We start from the raw sequence: 12,037 nt of genomic DNA on the forward strand, positions 1-12,037 counted from the left end.
AACAAATAGACTAGAAGTCTTACGAAAAGATTTCGTAGCTTCAACATAATATTTCAAAGCTCTAACAACATCCAAAGAATGCAACGATTTCTCCTTAGAATTCTTAGGATTAGGACATAATGAAGGAACCACAATTTCTCTACTAATGTTGTTGGAATTCACAACTTTAGGTAAAAATTCAAAAGAAGTTCGCAACACCGCCTTATCCTGATGAAAAATCAGAAAAGGAGACTCACAAGAAAGAGCAGATAATTCAGAAACTCTTCTGGCAGAAGAGATGGCCAAAAGGAACAAAACTTTCCAAGAAAGTAATTTAATGTCCAATGAATGCATAGGTTCAAACGGAGGAGCTTGAAGAGCTCCCAGAACCAAATTCAAACTCCAAGGAGGAGAAATTGACTTAATGACAGGTTTTATACGAACCAAAGCTTGTACAAAACAATGAATATCAGGAAGAATAGCAATCTTTCTGTGAAAAAGAACAGAAAGAGCAGAGATTTGTCCTTTCAAAGAACTTGCGGACAAACCTTTATCTAAACCATCCTGAAGGAACTGTAAAATTCTCGGTATTCTAAAAGAATGCCAGGAAAAATGATGAGAAAGACACCAAGAAATATAAGTCTTCCAGACTCTATAATATATCTCTCTAGATACAGATTTACGAGCCTGTAACATAGTATTAATCACAGAGTCAGAGAAACCTCTTTGACCAAGAATCAAGCGTTCAATCTCCATACCTTTAAATTTAAGGATTTCAGATCCTGATGGAAAAAAGGACCTTGTGACAGAAGGTCTGGTCTTAACGGAAGAGTCCACGGTTGGCAAGAGGCCATCCGGACAAGATCCGCATACCAAAACCTGTGAGGCCATGCCGGAGCTACCAGCAGAACAAACGAGCATTCCTTCAGAATCTTGGAGATTACTCTTGGAAGAAGAACTAGAGGCGGAAAGATATAGGCAGGATGATACTTCCAAGGAAGTGATAATGCATCCACTGCCTCCGCCTGAGGATCCCGGGATCTGGACAGATACCTGGGAAGTTTCTTGTTTAGATGGGACGCCATCAGATCTATTTCTGGAAGTTCCCACATTTGAACAATCTGAAGAAATACCTCTGGGTGAAGAGACCATTCGCCCGGATGCAACGTTTGGCGACTGAGATAATCCGCTTCCCAATTGTCTACACCTGGGATATGAACCGCAGAGATTAGACAGGAGCTGGATTCCGCCCAAACCAAAATTCGAGATACTTCTTTCATAGCCAGAGGACTGTGAGTCCCTCCTTGATGATTGATGTATGCCACAGTTGTGACATTGTCTGTCTGAAAACAAATGAACGATTCTCTCTTCAGAAGAGGCCAAAACTGAAGAGCTCTGAAAATTGCACGGAGTTCCAAAATATTGATCGGTAATCTCACCTCCTGAGATTCCCAAACTCCTTGTGCCGTCAGAGATCCCCACACAGCTCCCCAACCTGTGAGACTTGCATCTGTTGAAATTACAGTCCAGGTCGGAAGCACAAAAGAAGCCCCCTGAATTAAATGATGGTGATCTGTCCACCATGTTAGAGAGTGTCGAACAATCGGTTTTAAAGATATTAATTGAGATATCTTCGTGTAATCCTTGCACCATTGCTTCAGCATACAGAGCTGAAGAGGTCGCATGTGAAAACGAGCAAAGGGGATCGCGTCCGATGCAGCAGTCATAAGACCTAGAATTTCCATGCATAAGGCTACCGAAGGGAATGATTGTGACTGAAGGTTTCGACAAGCTGTAATCAACTTTAGACGTCTCTTGTCTGTTAAAGACAGAGTCATGGACACTGAATCCATCTGGAAACCCAGAAAAGTTACCCTTGTCTGAGGAATCAAAGAACTTTTTGGTAAATTGATCCTCCAACCATGATCTTGAAGAAACAACACAAGTCGATTCGTATGAGATTCTGCTAAATGTAAAGACTGAGCAAGTACCAAGATATCGTCCAAATAAGGAAATACCACAATACCCTGTTCTCTGATTACAGACAGCAGGGCACCTAGAACCTTTGTAAAAATTCTTGGAGCTGTAGCTAGGCCAAACGGCAGAGCCACAAACTGGTAATGCTTGTCCAGAAACGAGAATCTCAGAAACTGATAATGATCTGGATGAATCGGAATATGCAGATATGCATCCTGTAAATCTATTGTGGACATATAATTCCCTTGCTGAACAAAAGGTAAGATAGTCCTTACAGTTACCATCTTGAACGTTGGTATCCTTACATAACGATTCAATATTTTTAGATCCAGAACTGGTCTGAAAGAATTCTCCTTCTTTGGTACAATGAAGAGATTTGAATAAAACCCCATCCCCTGTTCCGGAACTGGAACTGGCATAATTACTCCAGTCAACTCTAGATCTGAAACACATTTCAGAAATGCTTGAGCTTTTACTGGATTTACTGGGACACGGGAAAGAAAAAATCTCTTTGCAGGAGGTCTCAACTTGAAACCAATTCTGTACCCTTCTGAAACAATGCTCTGAATCCAAAGATTGTGAACAGAATTGATCCAAATTTCCTTGAAAAAACGTAACCTGCCCCCTACCAGCTGAGCTGGAATGAGGGCCGCACCTTCATGTGGACTTAGAAGCAGGCTTTGCCTTTCTAGCTGGCTTGGATTTATTCCAAACTGGAGATGGTCTCCAAACTGAAACTGCTCCTGAGGATGTAGGATCAGGCTTTTGTTCTTTGTTGAAACGAAAGGAACGAAAACGATTATTAGCCCTGTTTTTACCTTTAGATTTTTTATCCTGTGGTAAAAAAGTTCCTTTCCCACCAGTAACAGTTGAAATAATGGAATCCAACTGAGAACCAAATAATTTGTTACCCTGGAAAGAAATGGAAAGTAAAGTTGATTTAGAAGCCATATCAGCATTCCAAGTTTTAAGCCATAAAGCTCTTCTAGCTAAAATAGCTAGAGACATAAACCTGACATCAACTCTGATAATATCAAAAATGGCATCACAGATAAAATTATTAGCATGTTGAAGAAGAATAATAATATCATGAGAATCACGATGTGTTACTTGTTGCGCTAAAGTTTCCAACCAGAAAGTTGAAGCTGCAGCAACATCAGCCAAAGATATAGCAGGTCTAAGAAGATTACCTGAACACAGATAAGCTTTTCTTAGAAAGGACTCAATTTTCCTAACTAGAGGATCCTTAAAGGAAGTACCATCTGACGTAGGAATAGTAGTACGTTTAGCAAGGGTAGAAATAGCCCCATCAACTTTAGGGATCTTGTCCCAAAATTCTAGTCTGTCAGACGGCACAGGATATAATTGCTTAAAACGTTTAGAAGGAGTAAATGAATTACCCAAATTATCCCATTCTTTGGAAATTACTGCAGAAATAGCATCAGGGACAGGAAAAACTTCTGGAATAACTACAGGAGATTTAAAAACCTTATTTAAACGTTTAGATTTAGTATCAAGAAGACCAGAATCCTCTATTTCTAAAGCAATTAGGACTTCTTTAAGTAAAGAACGAATAAATTCCATTTTAAATAAATATGAAGATTTATCAGCATCAACCTCTGAGACAGAATCCTCTGAACCAGAGGAATCATCAGAATCAGAATGATGATGTTCAGTTAAAAATTCATCTGTAGGGAGAGAAGTTTTAAAAGATTTTTTACGTTTACTAGAAGGAGAAATAACAGACATAGCCTTCTTTATGGATTCAGAAACAAAATCTCTTATATTATCAGGAACATTCTGCACCTTAGATGTTGAAGGAACTGCAACAGGCAATGGTACTTTACTAAAGGAAATATTATCTGCTTTAACAAGTTTGTCATGACAATCAATACAAACAACAGCTGGAGAAATAGCTACCAAAAGTTTACAGCAGATACACTTAGCTTTGGTAGATTCAGCACTTGACAGCGATTTTCCTGTAGTATCTTCTGACTCAGATGCAACGTGAGACATCTTGCAATATGTAAGAGAAAAAACAACATATATATAAAGCAAAATTGATCAAATTCCTTAAATGACAGTTTCAGGAATGGGAAAAAATGCCAAAGAACAAGCTTCTAGCAACCAGAAGCAATAAAAAATGAGACTTAAATAATGTGGAGACAAAAGTGACGCCCATATTTTTTCGCGCCAAATAAGACGCCCACATTATTTGGCGCCTAAATGCTTTTTGGCGCCAAAAATGACGCCACATCCGGAACGCCGACATTTTTGGCGCAAAATAACGTCAAAAAATGACGCAACTTCCGGCGACACGTATGACGCCGGAAACGGAAATAGAATTTTTGCGCCAAAAAAGTCCGCGCTAAGAATGACGCAATAAAATGAAGCATTTTCAGCCCCCGCGAGCCTAACAGCCCACAGGGAAAAAGTCAAATTTTAAGGTAAGAAAAATGTTAAAATGCATTATCCCAAATATGAAACTGACTGTCTGAAAATAAGGAAAGTTGAACATTCTGAGTCAAGGCAAATAAATGTTTGAATACATATATTTAGAACTTTATAAACAAAGTGCCCAACCATAGCTAGGAGTGTCACAGAAAATAAGACTTACTTACCCCAGGACACTCATCTACATATAGTAGATAGCCAAACCAGTACTGAAACGAGAATCAGCAGAGGTAATGGTATATATAAGAGTATATCGTCGATCTGAAAAGGGAGGTAAGAGATGAATCTCTACGACCGATAACAGAGAACCTATGAAATAGACCCCTTAGAAGGAGATCACTGCATTCAAATAGGCAATACTCCTCACATCCCTCTGACATTCACTGCACGCTGAGAGGAAAACCGGGCTCCAACTTGCTGCGGAGCGCATATCAACGTAGAATCTAGCACAAACTTACTTCACCACCTCCATCGGAGGCAAAGTTTGTAAAACTGAATTGTGGGTGTGGTGAGGGGTGTATTTATAGGCATTTTGAGGTTTGGGAAACTTTGCCCCTCCTGGTAGGAATGTATATCCCATACGTCACTAGCTCATGGACTCTTGCTAATTACATGAAAGAAAAAGGGATTATCTTTTTAAACAATAACAATTCTATGGCAGACTAGACATGTGCATTTAGTTCCGAATCGAAATTCGGACGAATTTGTCAAATTCTAATTTCCGAATTACCCTAGCAAGAAACTAAACTATAGAACTGGTAAGAGTAAGAAGAGACTTACTCTAGAAAGAATACACTAATAGCACTCAGAGTGGTAATTTATAAATACATTTGATTAAGCATAACGTTTGTTGGAAACTTGTGGAAGTGAATAATAAAACTTAACTTTTAATATTGATGCAATAAAATAGGAAAATAATTAAAATTACACTTAAGTATCCTCCGTCAAATCAAATTGTAGATACTGTATTATAATACAAAAGGTATGTAACATTTACTTTTAACTTGTAATAAAACCACACAGTTGATTGCAATATACTCGAGGTAGAAGTCTCACACAAACACAAAATACAGTTGTAATATAGAGCATAATGTTTTCAATGTCCCAGGACCAGGTTTAGGGAAGGTTGTAAACTATTATTTCTCTGCTCTTCTCCCCTGTAGAGTGCACTGTTGTGTTGTGGTGACCCCACAGCACACTTTTGTTTTCTGGGGTCTTTTCTGGGCCACAATACCTATGGCACTCATTAGTTCTGATTTAGGCTGCAAAAGCGAGTGCAGAAGGCTACACGTAACTATTTGAATGGGCATGTTCTGTTTTTTTCTTTTTTTAAAGGTTGCTGTTTCAATGAACAACAACAGCTATTGATCCTATATTTTCCTTATCTGGACACCCTTATTGTGCTATGACTTGTGGGTCTGACCTACAGACCTGGTGTACTACATGAATTTACCTCTAAAATCTTCACTTCTCCTCAGGACCTCTTGTTCTGGGTACATTATAACTTGCAGAGCCTTAGTTATGATACAGATTTATTACGAGTAACGGGTTGTATTGTGAGATTTGTGAGAAATGCTGTTCTCATTACTATTATTAGAAACTAAACCTTTACACACACATTACTATTTAAACAACTAATATATTAAAACAATACATCTACTTATTAATCCTGTGCTAATCTTTTTTAATAGATCATTACATCTAGCATTATTTATTGTTTAAATCCCTTTAAATAATCCATAAAATGTTTAATTATGGATAGTAACATATTTTAAAGTGCAGTGTCTTAATCGAATTTGTCCACTTTTAATCTGAACATTGTGCATTCTATCTCTATCCATAAAGAGGCGGAAATGCATCTAGTAATCTTCAGAAACTGACCCTACAACATGCTACAAAGTGGTTCCAGAAGCAGATCTGTTCATAACTAGCCAGATTAGGCAATATACATAAAATCAAGATCATTTTTAATGTCTTTTGTTTACAAAATGATTGAAATGTTGCTACTAATGCTTTTAAATGTATTTTGTATTCAGATTCATTGAAATACTATAGCGTTTTATGTCCCTTTAAACAAATATAAAATTGCAAAATGAAAGTGAGCTCCAAAACAGACACAGTACTGAGACCTGGTGAGCCAATGACAATAGACATGAGTGTAGCCACCAATCACCAGCTAGCTCCGAGCTACCTATGTATGCTTTTAAAAAGAAACCAAAGTAAATTTATTAAACTGAAAACACCCCCATGCCCCTTTAATAAAACGTAGGTGACAGATGCACATGAAAAGGGTCTCCCTGTAAAACTTAATATTTAATAACTTCGTGTAGTCTTTATTTTGTACTACAGACTGAATGATGTTTGTGCCAGGGAAGGAGCTGTCTTCCTCTTTGGCATAAAAAAGGCAAATAAATCAAAGGTTTCACTTTTCCTCTGCTTTGCCCACCCATGGGGACCGGTCTCCTAATGTATCAGAAGACAGCAGAATGAATTGTTACTAATTAGAGAGAACAAAAAAAAAACAACAAAGGCTTGCCAAAATCCTACTAGATTTATTAGACTAACCTTGGATGAATAACTAGAAACCACAAAAAAAACACCCATTAGGTCTGACGGAAGCCTTGTGCTTGTATTAGTTTCCTACATATTCCTAAAAGGAAACAATTTAATGATACTTAAAATGTCAGTGTGTTGTAAAATTGGTTTCCCCTTAAAGGGACATTACTTGAAAAGGGGACAAAATAAATAATGAAAGTATATTGCAGTTATTTTATATATATATATGTGTGTGTGTGTGTGAGATTTTTTTCATTTTATGTTACCATCTCAAGGTGTTTCATTTCATTCAGAAATTGTGAGCTTTTCAGTTCAGTGCAGAACACTTATAATCCACACAGCCATTGGCTGCACACTCTAGTGACCTATTTATAACTGTTCCTAATTGGCCACAGCAGAGAAGGTAACCTAAGTTACAACATGGCGCCTCCCATTGTTTTACATCTTATTCTCAGACTAATCTTATCTTTTTTTTTTTTTTAACAATTTTTTTTTTATTGAGGTTTTGGTACATTGACAAAAACAATGAAGATACAAAACATTACTAGGCTGATATGTTACAGTAGTTGAACAATGAATTATTGCCTTAGTATAGTAAGGTAAAGCATACAAAAAAGAAACCTCATTTTCCTTGAGGGGTATAGGATTGGTGTGGCTACGACGTGGGCTTCTCATGGGCCTGGAAGATAAGTAAATTTGCCACAATTGGTAGCTACATGGAGGTCACCCTTGGACCATTTGATAAGGGATAAGGGTAAATCAGCAGGCGAGAGCTGCTTTAATATTGGGGGAGGAGAGGGGGACGTGTCCGGGAGGTTTAAAGAGATAGCAGTATTGCAATCACATAGTTGATAAACAGTTAAATATATCAGCGTCCAATAATGTACATAGGGTAGATGTGAGCTTGAGAACGGGACACTTACCATATACCTATATGTGTATATAAAATGACATAAAAGGGGGAGGCTACCCCCATAATAAAGAGTTAACTTACAATATCATCCATGCCAGGATTAATAGTGAGACATGTGCATTGAGATAAAGAATTGTTGCCTCTAGAAAGAGATTGCCGAAGTTCTATAATAATTTTCTACTCTTTACAAATAGAGCGAAGGAGACTATACCTATGCCATTTCAGACAATAGAAATAGTTTATGAAGGCTTAGGGTGAAGATTTAGTGATAGTGTAGTGAGAGCGACATTCGTTATCTATGATCCCATGTAGTTAAAACTGATCCCCCAAGTATGGGCCCTATACCCAGGTGACAGGTGAATTAGCAATGTTCGTATTCAGTTTAACAGGGTTCTCATTAGTCATGATATAGCTCATAGATATTATAGGGCATATGGTTAGGGTACGTATAATGAGTATCCTCTTTTCTCTTACTGAGTAGCATTGTCGTCTACAGATATATTGTAAAAAGGAATGTCACAGTAACGTATACCTTTAAGTTGGCGGTAATGTCTTGCCCGTTTTGGGATATTGTTTAGCCTTACTTGTTATATGATCCACGTTCCGGAAGCGACATTAGGTAACTGTGTGTGTGTGTGTGTGGGGGGGGGGGGAATCAGCTGTAGTGTATAGGGTTCACTGTCTTGTAGGGAATAACTATTGTCCATAGGGGGTATCTTTATTGAATAGTATGTAGTCGTCGTGCGGGTTGAGTAAGTATGAACATGCCTGCAACAAAACTATGTTAGATGGGATTATCTTTTTTTTTTAAACAACAAAAATTCTGGTGTTGACTGTCCCTTTAAGTTAATTATGGTCAACGGACAACAAAGAGTCACTATGCTAAACCTATGATGGTAGTGCAAAAAGCATATGATAAGGTACCCATATGTACAGGATATATACTCAGTCCATATATATGTGCTGCTATGTGTGGGTCTGCATAAACCATATAAAATTGCAACATGGACACAGATACTCATAGGGTAATGATTGAATATTTAGGATAGGGTGTTGTGAAACCTGAGCCTGTTCTTTGAAATGATGTACAATGTAATACTTCAACTGTAGTAAGTATGGATTAATGATTAAATCCTCTGTATTCTAAGGGTCACAGGACTCATCGAGAGTAATAGGTAAAGGCAGAGAGCGTTATAATGGGCTGTGTGTAGGCTGTCACTGGATAGCAATTAATAAAAAAAAAATGTGAGGCTGTGCAGAACTCAATGGAGGTGTACAGGTATATAGCTCAGAGCAATAAACCACTAGTGGTTTAAACTAACTGGCATCTGCATAGGAAATCAGGAGGGCAAACATATATTAAGGTAGATGAGATAATAGTGTAGAATGTATGAACACAATAACTTATAACGTGTGTGATACATGTATCTATCATCCTAATAGGAAACAGAGACTTGTGTGAGGGAGTTAAATATGCTAAGCCATAAATAATTCCTGTATAACTGCATGAAGCAGGTAATAAAATGCATAATCTAGGCATATTTTCTATAGTGGATCAGAGAATAATATGACTATCTGCAATATAGAGAGCCATACATAGGTTCTAGATATATATGGATCATATTTTACACCAGGAACCAGAAGTTACCAACTTAAGTCCAGTACGATTCAGTCTGTGACAAGGAAAAGTCTCTCCTGTTTGAGTGGTCACAGTTCTTGGGTTGGTGAGTTTCTTGGGTTTAGCCTACCCCTAAGCAATACCATGCCCGTCTCCACAACTCTAGCTGACTTGAGGGTAAGTGCGCTCCTAAGATTTTGTGGATCGCAGGGTTGGAAAAACACAATTTATGCTTACCTTGAAATTTATTTCTCTAGTGGTGTATCCAGTCCACGGATCATCCATTACTTATGGGATATTCTCATTCCCAACAGGAAGTTGCAAGAGGACCCACAGCAAAGCTGTTATATAGCTCCTCCCCTTCCTACCATATCCAGTCATTCGACCGAAAACAAGCAGAGAAAGGCGAAACCATAGGGTGCAGTGGTGACTGTAGTTTAAATTTAAAAATAACCTGCCTTAAAATGACAGGGTGGGCCGTGGACTGGATACACCACTAGAGAAATAAATTTATCAGGTAAGCATAAATTGTGTTTTCTCTAGTAAGGTATATCCAGTCCACGGATCATCCATTACTTATGGGATACCAATACCAAAGTTAAAGTACACGGATGAAGGGAAGGACAAGGCAGGAACTTAAACGGAAGGTACCACTGCCTGTAAAACATTTCTCCCAAAAATAGCCTCCGAAGAAGCAAAAGTATCAAATTTGTAAAATTTTGAAAAAGTGTGAAGCGAAGACCAAGTCGCCGCCTTGCAAATCTGTTCAACAGAGGCCTCATTTTTAAAGGCCCAGGTGGAAGCCACAGCTCTAGTAGAATGAGCTGTAATCCTTTCAGGGGGCTGCTGTCCAGCAGTCTCATAGGCTAAGCGTATTATGCTTCTTAGCCAAAAAGAAAGAGAGGTTGCCGAAGCCTTTTGACCTCTCCTCTGACCAGAGTAAACAACAAACAAAGCAGATGTTTGCCGAAAATCCTTAGTAGCTTGTAAGTAAAACTTTAAAGCACGAACCACGTCCAAATTGTGTAATAGACGTTCCTTCTTTGAAGAAGGATTAGGACACAAGGATGGAACAACAATCTCTTGATTGATATTCTTGTTAGATACCACCTTAGGTAAAAACCCAGGTTTGGTACGCAGGACTACCTTATCAGAATGAAAAATTAGATAAGGAGAATCACATTGTAAGGCAGCTAACTCGGAGACTCTTCGAGCCGAGGAAATAGCTACCAAAAAAAGGACTTTCCAAGATAAAAGTTTTATATCAATGGAATGAAGAGGTTCAAACGGGACTCCTTGAAGAACCTTAAGAAGCAAATTTAAGCTCCATGGTGGAGCAACAGGTTTAAACACAGGCTTGATTCTGACTAAAACCTGACAAAAAGCCTGAACGTCTGGAACGTCTGCCAGACGCTTGTGCAAAAGAATAGACAGAGCAGAAATCTGTCCCTTTAAGGAACTAGCTGACAAACCTTTTTCTAAGCCTTCTTGGAGAAAAGATAATATCCTAGGAATCCTGACCTTACTCCATGAGTAGCCCTTGGATTCACACCAATAAAGATATTTACGCCATATTTTATGGTAAATTTTCCTGGTGACAGGCTTTCGTGCCTGTATTAAGGTATCAATGGCTGACTCGGAGAAGCCACACTTTGATAAAATCAAGCGTTCAATCTCCATGCAGTCAGTCTCAGAGAAATTAGATTTGGATGGAGGAAAGGACCCTGAAGTAGAAGGTCCTGTCTCAGAGGCAGAGTCCATGGTGGAAAGGATGACATGTCCACTAGGTCTGCATACCAGGTCCTGCGTGGCCACGCAGGCGCTATTAAAATCACTGATGCTTTCTCCTGCTTGATCTTGGCAATCAGTCGAGGGAGCAGAGGAAACGGTGGAAACACATAAGCCAGGTTTAAAGACCAGGGCGCTGCTAGAGCATCTATCAGCGTCGCCCTGGGGTCCCTGGACCTGGATCTGTAACAAGGAAGCTTGGCATTCTGTCGAGACGCCATGAGATCCAGTTCTGGTTTGCCCCAGCGATGAATCACTTGTGCAAACACCTCCGGATGGAGTTCCCACTCCCCCGGATGAAAAGTCTGTTGACTTAGAAAATCCGCCTCCCAGTTCTCTACACCTGGGATATGGATAGCTGATAGATGACAGGAGTGAAACTCCGCCCAGCGAATTATCTTTGAGACTTCTAACATCGCTTGGGAACTTCTTGTTCCCCCTTGATGGTTGATGTAAGCCACAGTCGTGATGTTGTCCGACTGAAATCTGATGTACCTCAGAGTTGCTAACTGAGGCCAAGCCTGAAGAGCATTGAATATCGCTCTTAGTTGCAGAATATTTATTGGAAGGAGGGACTCCTCCTGAGTCCACAATCCCTGAGCCTTCAGGGAGTTCCAGACTGCACCCCAACCTAGAAGGCTGGCATCTGTTGTTACAATCGTCCAATCTGGCCTGCGAAAGGTCATACCTTTGGACAGATGGACCCGAGATAGCCACCAGAGGAGAGAATCCCTGGTCTCTTGGTCCAGATT

This window comes from Bombina bombina, chromosome 4, assembly GCF_027579735.1.
Source record: "Bombina bombina isolate aBomBom1 chromosome 4, aBomBom1.pri, whole genome shotgun sequence".
Lineage (NCBI taxonomy): Eukaryota > Metazoa > Chordata > Amphibia > Anura > Bombinatoridae > Bombina > Bombina bombina.